General features: G+C 43.9%; 1 long non-coding RNA gene across 1 annotated transcript; it reads right to left on the bottom strand.

Annotated features, from left to right (window-relative positions):
• Positions 1-7119: 7119 nt before the first annotated feature.
• LOC132219895 (uncharacterized) lies at positions 7120-13616 on the bottom strand. The gene is made up of 3 exons (XR_009449630.1): positions 13368-13616; positions 12715-12948; positions 7120-8176 (listed from the first exon to the last, which is right to left on the bottom strand). It is a non-coding gene; the product is annotated as an uncharacterized LOC132219895 (long non-coding RNA).
• Positions 13617-16154: the final 2538 nt, after the last annotated feature.

The raw sequence follows: 16154 nt of genomic DNA, 5'->3' as shown, positions 1-16154 counted from the left end.
CGGGGGCCCAGCATCCCGGGCGCGGGGGCGGGGCCTCCGGTGGAAGGGAATGGCGCGACGGGATTGGCTGGCGCGCTGGGCGCCCGCGGGCGGGACGGGCGGGTTGGGGCGCGGGGGGGGGGGGGAGGTAGACGGCGCTGTCAGTATCCTCGGTCCCCTCCTGCGGTCGGGCGTCCGCGGCGAGCCCCCCGGCGGCCCCGATCGCGCGGGGCGTGCGTCTCCGGTTCTGAGCGGGCCGCGGTTGCTTTCTTTTCCGCCTGTTCCCCGAGATCCTGATGATGTCGGGACTCGTGGGTGTTTTGTTCTGTTTTTTTTTTCTGGTTTGTTTTGTTTTCCCAACCATAAGTAGATGGTGTACAGATGTTCCCCTTCGCAGGTCTTTCCGCACCTTTGGGCCCCCGTGCGCACCCTTGGGGCTGGAGAAAACTTTCCGCGGGGCTGCTTTCTGGTCTTTCCGCACATGGCAGGCTTCTCAGAGCCCTCATTTGGGAAGAGACACGGGTTTCCTTGTGCAACGGTCTGAGAATGGAAAGCAGAACAACACTTTGCTGTAAAGGCAAGCGTAGGTTTTGTAGAGCTGAAACTTGCCCGGAAGGGAAGGGAAATTTTTGAAATTGTTTTTTCCTCTGTGTGTGTGATTTCAGCCCCTGCATCCCAGCCCCTGAGTTTAAAACTTTACGTGTGTCAGTAATAGTTAACGGTGGTTAGAGCATTGACATTTGATTAGACATTTGACCCTAGACAGGAATTTCTTTGTTTAATGTATGTATCAGCGTCGCGCTATAACATACACGTATCTTCTATCACATCCATACTTCAGCCTGTTTCGTGGTGGACAGTTATGTGGTCATTCGACATGGGGATGTATTGAATAGGGAACGCTGAGCAGACAAAATTTATTCTGGGAATGCACCAGTTCTGCCAAAATTCATCAGAAGTCACGTTTAAAACAGCGATTCTGGAACTGAATATGTCATTGGTTTGTAAGAGGAAAATGGAAGCCAAAGGCTTGCACCTTGTGTTCTATCTCTAAAAAATGAAGGGGTGTGATAATATATTGAGTTGAAGGCTTTTATTTTACCAGAATGAAAGCTTAAAACCTCTCATTTCATTCACTTGGAGACCTTTTAGAAGTTTCTATAAGATTTAAATACAAGAGCAATGTAGGATATCATCATTTCCACACTTAAATTATGTTCTCTGGGAAATTCCCTAATGTAGAATGTCTTCAAAATGAAAAAGATCTTTAAAATACACCAATTATTCTATGGTATAGAGAGGAAGTTACTATAGTGGTATACTTTTTTTTTGCTATCAGACTTCCACCCTAATTGCCAGAAATGGGCCGGTTTTCCCTTTGTTGTGCAAAATGACCTTGTCCTTAAGGAATGTTTGGAGGCTCTTGGTGACTAAGAATAATCCAGAAGCACATCAGGTGTTAGCCCAGTGTGTTGTCAACATTTCAACTGTGAGTAAAACTCACATGTACCAATGAAAGAGGAAAGCTGTTTCAGATTCATTTTCTTTTGGAGATTTTTTTATCCCATCATCTCAGAAAATTGCTCCAGAAGATCACATTTTATCATCTAAGGTTCACCTTGTTTAAAAGCTGATTCTCCCTAAGGTGTGAGTGACATCAGATGACCCCACAAACAAAGCATTATGACATCATCAGAGCCAACAACCAGTGTGACAAATATGAGAAAAGGGGTTTTGGTAATCTTGACATGCCTCACAGTAAAAATCAGCATCTGGTTCCTTGTGTTTTATATGTGTTAAAAAGGATCTTCATAGGAGGGAAAAGTCAGTACCATGCATGCTTATGAAATTTTGTATTTCAGGGAGTTACTTGACCCTCACAAGTCCATCCATCGGTAGAGGTATGTAAACCTCAAGATAAGAACACCTTTAGTAAGGAGGTGGCACCTTTAGTAAGGAGATCAGCTCACTCTCATGCCCTTCGAAACCTACCTTTTACAGAGATATAGTTGCATAGCACTTCCTTTCATTTGCTTATGTTCCAGTCTTCCTGAAAAGCAGGGTGCTGTGTGGAAAGCTCTGAGTTGAGAACCAGAAGAGCTGAGCGCTTCCCTTGGTCCTTCCCAGGGGTGATGCTAAACATATTTAACAACAGATGTGGCACGGATGTGGCACAGGGACCAACCATGCAGAACAGAAGCTGCTCATGCTGGGGCAGGGATCTGGATGCTCCCTGCCTGGTGGGCCGGATCAGGGGGAGCTCTGTGAGTATTCAGAAGCCACTGAAGGGAGATCCTTTGGGGGGCAGGGGTTGAGGGCACTGGCTCTTTACTAACCTCTATAGAAGTATGTTAGTGTTTTCTTCTGGGGGTGACAGAAATGTTCTAAAAGTAGATTGTGGTGATGATTGCCCAACTGTATAAATTTACTCAATGATTTATTATCATGGGTGAAGTTTATGGTATATAAATTATACCATAACTAGAGGCCCGGTGCACGAAATTCATGTCCTCGTGGTGGGGGTTTCTTCAGCCTGGCCTGTGCCCTCTCGCAGTCTGGGAGCCCTCAGGAGCGGGCCTAAGCCGTCAGTAGGACATCCTTACTGCCACTGTGCTCGCCAGCCGGGAGCCTGCCTCAGGGCTTCTGGCTGAGCGGCGCTCTCCCTGTGGGAGCACACTGACCACCAGGGCGCAGCTCCTGTGTTGAGCATCTGTCCCCTGGTGGTCAGTGTGCATCATAGTGACTGGTCATTCCGCAGTCCAGTCTATTTGCATATTAGCCTTTTATTATATAGGATAAAGCTGTTCAAAGAAAGAGAAAGCCATTTCAGTGTGTTAACACAGCCAACACCAGTGAGGCCTAGATGGCCTTCAGACTGGCTCTCCCCTTAATGGTATGAGAAAGTGGTATGGTCAGTTATCTCCCTGGGTCAGCATTTCTTCAAAGCTTTCCAGATAAGTTATTTCCATTGTGAAAAATTCCATAATGGTGTCATCACAATTCCTATTGCTCTCTCTCACCTGCTCATAAGGCTTTCGTTGCCTAATCACATAGTTATCTTTGCTATATTGCTTAGGAGGACAGCAGCCCTAGTGTTTTTGTCCCTGCCAGACAGTTCTTTCTCAGCCTATGACCTTATGTCCTGCCTAACTTTCCCATCCACTTGTTGTGAGCATTTTTGCCTGATCTTGCTTAACCTGTATTAGGAAAGGCACTAGATTTGAAATCAAAAGGCCTAGATTTGAATTCTAACTCAGCTTTTTCTTAGTTCTGTGACATGAAGTTGGTCACTTAAATGTCTCTGGACTTGGTTTTGTCCTCTGTAAAATGGGAGTAAAAATGCCCACGTGCAGTTTGTGGTGGAGTCTCGATGAGATGATGTAGAGGAGCTCCATGAGCTGCACAGCAGCACATGGATGAGAGGCCATACCTGGCTCTTCCCCTGCAGTACTCTGTTCTCTCTCCAGTCGGCAGATGAGATGCTGGCTAGAGATAAGAAGTGAGGTACACGCCATGACTGAGAAATACCCATGCCAAGATCCCCAGATTTCATATCACTGTGAACACAGGCAAGTCTGGGCAGCCACTCTCTCTGACCTGAACTCTTCATAGACAAACTTTCGAGGTTGGGATGTTGCCTCTCCCTACCGCACCCAATGTCCTTGCCTGAACGTGGCACCCTCCCAAGCCTGGCCTTATTAATGACAGTAATGATAACATCTACCTTGGGTTGAATATTTCCATGTGCCACACAGGCACTGTGGGAGACACTTGCATTTCCTGTATTATGTAAAGTTTAAAACAGCATTTTGAGAACGAAAGCCAGTTCCCATTTCCAGGTTAGGAAGAGGCGTAGAGAGGCAGCTGAGGAACAGCAGAGTCAGGCTTCTACTTTGGGAACGCTAACCCCATGGCTCTGCAGACTGAATTATTTGACTAGTATGCATGCAGCGTTGTCCTTCCAATGCCAAGTAACTAATCAAATTGAGTCATTTTAAACTTGAACTTAATAGACAAGGTGGATTTTACATTTCACCCAGAATATCTGATGCTCCCAAATACATCTAATTGGTGGGTTTTCACACAGTTTGACAAAGTAAAAAAGTTAAAATTAAAAAGTGGCAATTTTGACCAAAAAGCACATACTGAGTGCCAGGCACTGCAGATATAAAGGTGAGTAAGACACAGTTCCCATAGTCGCATTGCTTACCATCAGGAAAACAGATGAAAGGTTTTGATAGACTATAGGAAAGCTACTTGCTGCCTTTGATGGGATGCTAAGTGAGGCTCAAGTAGTCTTGCCTAGGAGCTGAAGACGACTTCCTGGAAGAGCCAGGGCCTGAGCAGAGGTGAAAAGGGGTAGAAGAGAGGCGTTCCTGAGAGGGAGCAGGCCTGTAATTGGTGTCTACAGGGGCTGTCAGTTTGGTATTGCCCAATGGAAAGTGATGGGAGGAGCTGGGAGACAAGAGGCAGGCGAGACATGGTCATGGAAGGCTTTGTTGGCTGAGGAGGAGTTTGGACTTGATCTTAGAAACCATTTGGCAAATTTGAGGTGTTATCAAATGGGAAGTGATGGGGCCAGATTTGTATTTTGGAATGACTGCTCTGGTGGCCGAACAGATTTATCACAGAAGATCAAACAAAAACCAGAGAAGGAGGCTATTGTAAGGGTCAAACAAAAATCAGAGACGGAGGATGAGGGCTTGGTCAAAGGCATATTGAGGAAGGAAATGAAATGAAGGACTCTAGAGATATTTAGGGAGGGAACATATAGGACTGGGATTGTTAGTATGTAGGGACAAGGAAAGAGTTGAGCACCAGGTTTCTGATTTGAAAATACAGGAGTTGTCAGAATGGCTACCATCATCAAATCAACAAACGACAAGTGCTATCGAGGATGTGGAGAAAAAGGAACCCTCCTGCACTGCTGGTGGGAGTGCAGACTGGTGCAGCCACTGTGGAAAACAGTATGGAGTTTCCTCAAAAAATTAAATATGGAACTCCCAATGGACCCAGTAATCCCACTTCTAGAAATATATCCCAAGAAATCAGAAGCATCAATCAGAATATATGCTCCCCTATGTTTATAGCAGCGCAATTTATAATAGCTAAGACTTGGAAATAGCCTAAGTGCCCATCAGCAAATGAGTGGATTAAAAAACTTTGGTACATCTACACAATGGAATACTACGCCGCTGTAAAGAAAGAACGTTCACCATTTGCAACAGCATGGATGGACCTGGAGAACATTATTCTAAGTGAAATCAGCCAGTAGGAGAAAGATAAATATCACATGATCTCACTCATTTGTGGAATATAATAAACAACATAAACCGATGAACAAAAATAGATCCAGTCATAGAAGCATCGAACAGACTGACAAACCTCAGCGGGAAGGCAGGGGAGGGTGAGAGGGGACGGGTAGGAGATCAACCAAAAGACTTGCATGCATGCATGTAAGCATAACCAATGGACACAGACAGTAGAGGGGTGAGGGCATGTGCTGGGGGTGGGTGGGTGGGAGCAGACAGGGAGAGGTCAATAGGGGAAAAAGGAGACATATGTAATAATTTCAACAATAAAGAATTTTTTAAAAAGAAGCCCTAGCCAGTTTGGCTCAGTGAATAAAGCACCGGCCTGCGGACTGAAGGGTCCCAGTTTCAATTCCAGTCAAAGACACATGCCCGGGTTGCAGGCTCCATCCCCTGTGGGGGAGTGTGCAGGAGGCAGTGGATCAATAATTCTGATCATTGATGTTTCTATCTCTCCCTCTTCCTCCCTCTCTGAAATCAATAAAAATAAGTAAAAAGAAAGAAAATACAGGAGTTGATAGAAATAAAAGGAATGATAATAAAGGGGGGAAATATAATTCCATTTTGGACATGTTTGAGGATTTTAAGCTTCATGTAGGACATCTGTCCTACCTTTTTCAAGTGGAAGTTGTAAAATCTATCTCAAATGAATTTGCTAGGAAATCCTGGGGACAGAGGTTCAACTGATATGAGGACTCCTTTCTGTCCGTCTCTGAGGTGACCTAGGTGCCCTCTAGTCCCCAGACTCTCATCCATCCAACTCATATCCAGCTCAGTAACCCCAGGATAGTTCCAGCTACAAAGATCTGGGAGGGGCTCTAATTGGCTTAGTTTTAATCAGCTCCATTTCTCAACTAATCAGTGATGAAAAGGTGAGATACTTTGATTGGTAGGGCCTGGGCTGACTCTTGCAGCATGGGTGGGCCAGGGGGCCGCCCCACTGGAATCACATGTAAAAAGAGCTCTCCGAAGAAAGAAGGTGCTTATTCTACAATGAGGGAAGACAAGAGGAGAGATGCCAGAGAGACAAAAAGCATAGAGTCCACTACTACATCTGAAGGGAATATATTCAGCAGGTAATTCTGCATCTCAGGCCTGAAGCTGGAGAGGGTGGGGAGAAGCTTTCATTTGGGTGTAGTTTGGGATTGATTTTAACATTAGATGGCCTGAAATTTTCTTCTTTTTTTAGAGAAAGGGAGGGAGGGAGAGAGAGAGAGAAACATGGATGTGAGAATGAAACATTGATCAGTTGCCTCCCACACACACCCCGACTGGTATTGCACCTGAAACCTGGTTAAGTACCCTGACTGGGAATTGAACCTTCTTCCACCTTCTAGTATATGGAGGATGCTCCCACCAACTGAGCCAGCTCCAGAAGGAGCCCAGTTCATTTAGTAAAATGATTACATCTGAAAGCATGAGAATAAAGAGGTCATTTCAACCGAGAGTTTAGGAGAAAGAAGAATATGATCCTGAGGTCAGAAGCTAGGGGAATATCAACATTTAGGAGGAGAGTAACCTAGCAGCCAAAAGAGAGTGGAGAAGGGAGTAAATTGTCAGTAATGTAAATTCATCTAAGAGTATTTGTTTTTTAAAAAACAACTGGCAACTGGAGTATATCAGTGATCTGCATCAGTTTACTTTTTGAATTGTGGTGTGAACTGCCAAGTGAAGCTATAGAGACATCAAGAGGCTTAGCTGAGAAGAGGGAGATCAGACGATACTAGAGATAAATGCCAGAAAGAGGGTGGGGGAAATTTTGGTTTTTTTGTTTGTTTTCAGAAAGATATTTGACTATTTTCATATGCAAAAAGGAGTCAACAGAAAGGGAGATAGAAGTTTGAAGAGAGAGGGATCATATATATTTAGTTTGATGTTGAGGAAGTCTCCTAATAGCTTCTGAAATCATAATATCATAGAACTGGGGGAAATAGAATCCTAGGATATGGCGGGGTAGATGAAACCACAGGATAAACACCACCGTACATGTTCCTAGAGCATGAATTTTATTGTTTAGTAGCTTATTTAAAATAGAACATTCTTCAGACTCTTTGATATTCAAGGGCACACTTAGGGTTACTTAAGTGGGAACTTGGGAGAATCACTGAGGTAAATATTAAATTTAAACCTGTTGCTGGCTTCTTTTGCTTATTGGCTTTGTCAACTGCAATGAAAAGCAGCAAAGAGTTTACAATTATTAGAGAGGCCAACTTTGAAGGGACTCTTCTGGCCAAAGGTAAGATGGTTTGAGCAACAAAACAAGTAAGGACTGCAATAAGCTGAAGCACATCCACATGGAGATACATGTATGCACATCTATGTACACACATACACAATCATATTATGCCATAAATTCATAATGATATAAGAAACCCCCCGCATTGGTCAACTTTTGAACTTGCTAGGTCACCAACTCATTTGGGGAAAAGAGGAAACATTAACTTTTTTCTACCTCTCCTATATGCACTGTATTTCAAGGTAACCAAATGGTTGATAAAGGGGAGTCCTTCCTTATAGGAGAAATTCAGCTATTGCACATAGAAGCTATGAAGCAATAAGAAGAATAATTTTGCAAACTTTAGTGAAGTAATGAAGCCCAACATCAATCATTAATGGGTGCTGAAGTGATCAGAAGAAAAGGGAGGGGGAACTTTATCATGAATGGATCATGATGACACACCTGAACCAAGCTGGAAATGGTACAATAGGAAGTAATATGAAATGCTCTTGCCAAAAAGCCTAATCATGACTATATCTCATGATCAGTTTGTAGGACATAAGGGTGAGAGAGGTGCAAAACAGAGAACTTTTAAAACCACACCATGAGGCTGAAGTCAGATAGGAAATTCTATAGGACAAATGCAGTTTCTTCAATAAATGGCTACCTAAGGAAAAAAAAGAATGAAGACACAAATTACTAATGCCAGAAATGAAAGGGGGAAATCCCATGGACATTAAAGGGATAAAGGGATATTATGAACAACTCTATGCTCACAAATTTGATAACCAAGATTAAATGGACCAATTTCTTGAAAAATACACCTACCCATACTTATAGAAGTAATAGATATGTAAATAGGCCTACATCTATCAAAGAAATTGAATCAATAATCAATAACCTTCCAAAACAGAAAGTACCAGGCCCAGATACATTCACTGGTGAATTATACCAAGCATTTAAGGAAGAAATTATTCTAATTCCCTATAATCCTTTTAAGAAGATAGAAATAGCCCTAACTGGTTTGGCTCAGTGGATGGAGCGTCGGACTGGGGACTGAAGGGTCTTGGGTTTGATTCTGGTCAAGGGCACATGCCTGGGTTGCGGGCTTGATCCCCAGTGGGAGACGTTCAGGAGGCAGCCAATCAATGATTCTCTCTCATCATTGATGTTTCTATCTCTCTTTCCCTCTCCCTTCCTCTCTGAATCAATAAAGATATATTTAAAAAAAAAAAAAAAGAAGATAGAAATAGCCCTGGCCAGTTTGGTTCAGTGGATAGAGCGTCGGCCTGAGGACTGAAGAGTCCCAGGTTCAATTCCTGTCCAGGGTACATGCCCAGGTTGTGAGCTCGATCCCCAGTGGGGGGTATGCAGGAGGCAGCCGATTGATGATTTTCATCATTGATATCTCTATCTCTCTTCCTCTCCCTTCCTCTCTGAAATCAATAAAAATAAATTTAAATATATATATATATGTTTTAAAAAAAGAAGATAGAAGTAGAGGTAATACTTCCTGACTCCTTTTATGAGGCCAGTATTACCCTAATATGAAAAGCAAAGACAATACAAGAAAACCTCAGATCAATATAGCTCATGAATGTAGGAGCAAAAATCCTCAACAAAATATTAGCTTATCTAATCTCACAATATATAAAAAGAGTAATACTGATCAAGTGGGAAATTTCCCAGGTATGTAAGGCTTTTCAACATTAAAAATTAATTAATGTAATCTATCATATTGATAGACTAAAAAAGAAAATTACAAGATCAAATCAGTAGATACAGAAAACGCATTTGACAAGATCTAACACCCATCAACAATCTAAGTTCTCAGTAAACTAGGAATAAAGGGGAACTTCCTCAACCTGATAAAAATGATCCTTAAAAAAACCCTACAGCTAACATCGTAATTAATGGTGAGAAACTGGACGCTCCCCACTAAGGTCAGGAACAAAGCATGGATGTCCCCACCATTGCTTTCCTGGGAGGGGACCTCCAGGTATGTGCGTCTCTGCTTCTTTGCACCTAGAAGATGGTGACAGATTGATTTAGCTGTTGCGGATGGTCATGAAGGGGTTCAGTGTGATTCCTGTTTAATTGGGGGGGGTTCTCACTCTTAATCAACATTCAAAATTTTCCATGGCAGATGTGTAACCACAAGCTGCCAAATCAACTGACATTTTAATTCAGCAACTTTCTGAATCGGGTTTCAAGTTTGGTTTTATAGTTGTCAGAAAGCTGTTTGTGGCTGAAGAGTAAAATATTAGAAATATCCTAGAATTCTAACGGTGCCTTGAAAAGAAACAGGATTTGAAGTTGTCCTCTTTCATTAACCTGTCAAGTACCATCAAAAGCAACCACTCCCCTGGATATAAATTCACACTGTTAATTCTCCAGGCATTGTAAGCATCCAAAGCTCTGCCCTCAATGGGCAAGAAGAAACGTGAGTAGCTATTTACCTCTCCTGAACTCTTGGCTTTCAGATCCCCATTTGTGAGTACTATGGAACTGCCACAGCTGGCCAAGGTAATCAGTCAGATTCCCCCATTTTCCCCAGGGTTTGTTGCCTGCAACCCACCCTCAATATCGATTCCTATAAGAGTCATGGTTCTTAACTGAAAGCAACTGAAATCAACTACAACTCCCTGGGTGGAGAAGAAAAGGCAATCACTGGAAGAATGCGGCGGGCTCCTTGGCTATGTGCCTAGGCCAGTGATGGCGAACCTTTTGAGCTCGGCATGTCAGCATTTTGAAAAACCCTCACTTAACTCTGGTCCCGTGTCACATATAGAAATTTTTTGATCTTTGCAATCATAGTAAAACAAAGACATATTTTTGATATTTATTTTATATATTTAAATGCCATTTAACAAAGAAAAATCAACCACAAAAATGAGTTCGCATGTCACCTCTGACACGCGTGTCATAGGTTCGCCGTCACTGGCCTAGGCGCTGGTAGTCAGGAGGCAGGGAAGAATTGACTCTCTTTAGCTCCTGTAGAAGGATGTTAGGGTCCCACCTTCATGTGGATGTCTTAATGATCACTTGCCCTCTTTCCTCCTTCTCCATGAAAGAGAGGGAAATGCCTTAGTTGTCTTGACCCAACAACATGAAAGCCAACATAGGTCCATACAATACTAGTCAACAATTAGATCCGGTGGCCAAAGGTTTCCCTCCCTCTCTGTGCAAGAGACAACAATGGGCTCACCACTGACTCTTCGTGTGCCTCATTCAGTGTGAGCTTTTTTTACTCTCATCAGACTCAGGGCTATCTGGTAGAAGACAAACCTCCTATGAAGTTTTTTTTTTTTTTTTTTTAAATATATTTTATTGACTTTTTACAGAGAGGAAGGGAAAGGGATAGAGAGTTAGAAACATCGATGAGAGAGAAACATCAATCATCTGCCTCCTGCACAATAAAAATCTATTTAACAAAATAAAATAAAAATCAGTGGAAGAAATATCCTCTGGTGAGGATTAACAAAAAACAAAAATAGACCAACTAGCAAGTCCTTAAGTTGATTTAAAGAAAACACCTCTTGAAATTGCTGAATTAGCTTGATTTACTGGTAGTTCTTACCTAAAAGATGAAACAGGCCAATATCAAATGGGCTATGGTATTATCTCTATAAATAAAACCACTGAGGGGGACAAAAGAGGGGAAATGGGGGACATCTGTAATATTTTAAAAAAATGAAACCACTGAGGCCAGTCGAACCTTCTGCCTGACAAGCAGAGCTCTATGCATTAACCAGAGCTTGCAATTTGGCCACAGATCAAATGGCTAACATTCATACTGACAGCAGGTAGGCCTTTGGTTTACCCATGACTTTGGTATGCTTTGGAAACAGAGAAGATAGCTTCCCATGTATGCCAAATCTGCCCAAAGCACTACTCTGAAAAGCCCAGTCGACTTCCAGGTGGCATTTTCCCTTGACTTTAGGACCTTTGAGGTTTGGCCAATGGATTTGATTCGGTTGTTCCCTCCCCAAGGACACAAATACGTGCTAGTGATCTGTATGTTTCCTCATTTGGTGGAGGCATTCCCATGCCCCAGAGCCACAGCCTTTGCAGTCGGTAATATACTCCTAGGAAGACCTTCCCCACTTGCGGAATCCCCTCAGAGTTCCATAGCAACTGGGAAATTTAATTCACAGGTCAAATTATACAATCTCTTTATCCGATCTGACTGATTTTGCAACATTTCCATTATGCTTATCATGCCCAGTCCTCCAGTCTTGTAGAACTAATGCAGCAATTAAAATTCAATTGACAAAAGCCGGGGAGTCCTTTACTCTGCTTTGGCCTAAGGCTCTTTCCTTGATATAGTTACAGTTCACGGAGCAATCACTCCACAGGCGCTCCCTCCCATGAAAACCTACATCATGATCTTCATCCAGGAGACTATCTACTGCAGTGGCTCTCAACCTTCTGGCCCTTTAAATACAGTTCCTCATGTTGTGACCCAACCATAAAATTATTTTCTTTGCTACTTCATAACTGTAATGTTTCTACTGTTATGAATCGTCATGTAAATATCTGATATGCAGGATGGTCTTAGGCGACCCCTGTGAAAGGGTCATTTGACCGCCAAAGGGGTCGCGACCCACAGGTTGAGAACCGCTGGTCTATTGGAAATGCAATCTCCATAAAGATGCCCTTCTGCCCGATGGCAAGGGCCACATGAGGCCTTACTTACTAACCCTTGTGCAGTAAACAAGGGTACTGACTCATGGATTCATGTTTCTCATATAAAAAGGACACCCACACCTGAGTGATCACCTCAACCTATTGGAGACCTTACGCTAAAAATCCCTGAACAACCCAAGACCACCACTAGGATTCTCATTCTGGGATCAACTCAGATGGCACCTGATGTGCACGGCTCTCCCGAGACCCACCTCAGACCAGTAGTACATGAATCTACTCAGTAACCCTTACATTTGGTCTTCCCTTTGGCCACCTGTTTCATGTACTGATTATAAAAATGTGTAACTGTGGGGAAGCACGGGACTTGGCTGGAAAGTCTGTAAGGAGGATTCCCCGAAAGGTCAGGGGCTTCTGAGGGGAACTTGCCAAAGGCGGCAGCCCTTGCCTTGACTTTTCCAAACAAGTCTGATCTCCGGGGTGTTTCACCAGAATCTCTATGTTTGGTCTTTAAAGACCCGACCTTGTAGAAACATATGCTTTCTCAAGGATACTTACCCTGCTGATTGCATCTAGAGGTTAATTTGAGTTCAAGCTGTTGTTCCAATAAAAAGCCAACGAGGCAGGTGAACAGGGCTGCTTTTACTTCTAAGGTAAAAACAGTCCCTCAGCCTCTCTTTCACAGAAACCTGTGTCAGCAATCTGTTCACCGTCGCTCAGGGTCTGCTGGGCAGCCCAGCAGCTGGTGCCCTGTGTGAGGAGGCCAGGTACGCAACAAAACGTGGCAGAACCCTCGAAAACAAAGAGGAAGAAAATGAAAGTAACTGTGCAGTAAGTCATTGGAGCCCGCTTGGGATTTCCAAGTTCGAGGGAATTCGTTCTCAGCTAAGGTTTCATAATGGGACAACAGTTGTCCACAGAACAGCAGCAATATATCACAGTGCTGAAACAGTTATTAAAAGCAGGTGGTGCCTCTGTTACAGAAGAACTAAAAAACTTATTAAAAATTGTTATGATTTATAATCCTTGGTTCCCTGATGCTGGAACACTAGACCGTAATCTCTGGGAACAAGTGGGCAGGAATTTAAAAAGAAATGAGGCCCAGAGAAAACAAGTGCCCTTATCATCAACTATGTGGGCTCTTGTTCGCGCTGCATTATGCCCACTTCATATTGAAGATCAAAAGCCTACAGAGCAACAGGAGGACTTACCACTGCCCCCTCCTCCTGAAGCAGGGACTGTAGAGCCTGTAATACCCAAAGCCCCGCCGCTGGAGGGAATATTTCCCGATCCTCCGCCTCCGGTGTGGAAGGCGCATCAACTAGATCCTCAGTTATGGGGTCCTGTGTCAGGCAGGCCATGTTAGGAGGAGAGCTTTTGGCTTGTCCAGTTATGCAAGATCAACAAGGTAATAGAATTTATGAGCCGCTCTCCTTTAATACCTTTAAAGAAATAAGGAAAACTGTTAGAGAAAACGGGGCTAACAGTCCATTTACAAAAGGACTCCTACAAAAGGACTCCTAATGCCTCCTCTGAAAATTATCACATGACTCCTTGGGACTGGCAGATTTTAGCCAAGACAACTCTGGACGCCAGTCAATATCTATTATGGAGAGCAGAATATAATAAAATCTGTGAACAACAGACTATTTGTAGGTGTTCACTAGCCACCCCACACGGGAGCCCTCTGCACCGCATTCTGGTTCTAAGTCCCCAGCACTAGAAGACATCTTCTGAAAAATCCATGGAAAGGACTTTGGTTTATTAAGTCTTGTCTGTAGGTTGTGCACCCCTATAAATGTGGTTCATAAAGTGTCTCTGTTAATTGTTGTTTTGTGTCTTTGTTTAGTTTAATTTGTTTAAAGATAGGGCACATTTCACTTTACTAGGGGCCCCAGCTACTTGTAACAGGCTAAGCTTGTAATAGGGATTCCAGGAACTTCCCAGCAGCTGCCAAGAACTCTTATGCTTGGGGACTTTCCTGTTCTCCCTCTCAAGACACCAGCCACTAGAAACTCTTGGCTAGTAGAAGTTCTTGTCTGTCTATAATGTAACTTGGTTACTGATTGATGTTCTTTACTTGCTTGCTTTTCTTTGGGGGACTTAGTTTGCACTTCACCATTTTATAAATATAGTAAATCCTTGGTCTTTACTGTTCAGGCTTTATGCCATTCAAAACTCATGTGCTATATTGGGTTAATATAAAATAAAATTCTAAGACTAATATCCCAGTCCACCCTTTTGTAAGTACTCATTCATTTACTGTAGGGTTTTTTGTTTCTGTTTTTAAAATCTCTTCTTATATACAAAATCTCATATTGTTAGTCTACTCAAAAAGAGAAAGAATATGAGAAATAATTAAACTCCCCAAGTATTTATCCTAGAGGGCTACAGCTACAGAAGTACCCTTGAGTAGGCTGCAGAAGTGGCAGCAGTGGGGTGGGGGAGACAATCTTCTTGTTAAAAAAAAAAGTACTTTTACACTAAAGCCGTTAAAGGCCCAGAAGTTACTGCAGTCCTGGGAACAACCCCCAGGACCTGCTATCTCCCCACATACACACCCATCCTTTCTCTAGCCTCCTAAAAGTTGTCAAGGTCATATTACCTCTATTATGCTTCTTAAAAATCCTATCTAATAAAAGACAAATAAGGTAATTAACCGTACCTCCGATATGCTTCCCATTGGCTAATCAGGACGATATGCAAATTAACTGCCAACCAAGATGGCGGTTAACCGCCAACCAAGATGGCGGCTAATTTGCATAGTGCCAGCAGGGCGGGACAGTGCCATTCCGCCTGCCCTGCTGCTATCCGGGCCTGCTATCTGCGACCCTGGCGGCAGGTGGCCCATATGGGACCCGACCCAGGGCTGGCAGGCGGGACCACAGCAATCCGCCACCAGCCATGCCCACAAACCACAGATCTGCCACCGGCCACACCCACAAACGGCCCTCCCGAGGGGATCCGAGGCTGGCCGGTGCTAATGCAACGTTCTGCCAACACCCACACCCGGGCCGCCTTTGCCCTGCGCAAACTATGCAGCTGGGAGAGGGGAGTGGGGCCGCTGGGAGCAGGTCGGGAACTGCCTGGGGTTTGCATCAGGCAGCCCAGAGCGGAGTGCGAACCATCCCCACTGGTAGCTGCTTGCTCATTCACTTACTTGCCCATTCATTCACTCATTCACTCACTCAGCAAATCCTCTCAGGTCCCTGGCACCAGGCCAGGCATTGAAGTTGAAGCAGGATGAGACAGAGCTGTCCTCAAGATGTTAGTAATTCAGTATGCAGCCAGGAGAGGGCCACCAGGCGCTGGGAGCAGGGTGGGAACTTTCCCGGGGTGGGCTTCAGGCAGCCAGGAGTGGGGCCGAAACTTCTGCCACGTTGCCAGGGCAACGGGGCAGAAGTTCCCGCACCATAGCTGCTTGCTCATTCACTTACTCGCTCATTCATTCACTCACTCATTATTCACTCACTCAGCAAACCCTCTCAGGTCCCTGGCACCAGGCCAGGCACTGAAGGTGAAGCAGGATAAGACAGAGCTATGTCCTCAAGATATTAGTAATTCAGTAGGGCGAAGCAGGCACATGAACCAGGCAGTTGTATGCACAGATGCAGTGTACTGGGTTCAGTGAGGGCTGTAACTAACGCTGACTTTGTTCTCTTGATAAAATGGGGCCTCGGGAGCTAGGCCACCCCAAGCCTGTAGGCCTGTGCCTAGGCCAGGAGTGGCTGGGATCCCGGAACATGACAGAGGGTGCAGGTCGGGCTGAGGGGTCTGGCCCCACCCCTCACCCTCACCCCCGAGTGCACAAATTTTTGTGCACCGGGCTACAAGTGTAAATATATTTTCCATTAGAAAAATAAGCCTATTTCTAAAAGTAAGAAAAAAAACCCCCAACAGTGTTTCCTATATTTGCCTAGGAAGCAAAAATTATATATATATATAATTAAAATAATTGTATTATGTTAATCAGGAAGCTGATTACTTTAAATGAATAA

This window comes from Myotis daubentonii, chromosome 17 (assembly GCF_963259705.1).
Source record: "Myotis daubentonii chromosome 17, mMyoDau2.1, whole genome shotgun sequence".
NCBI lineage: Eukaryota > Metazoa > Chordata > Mammalia > Chiroptera > Vespertilionidae > Myotis > Myotis daubentonii.
The sequence above is the reverse complement of the archived record's forward strand: the minus strand, read 5'-3'. Positions and strand labels throughout refer to the sequence as shown.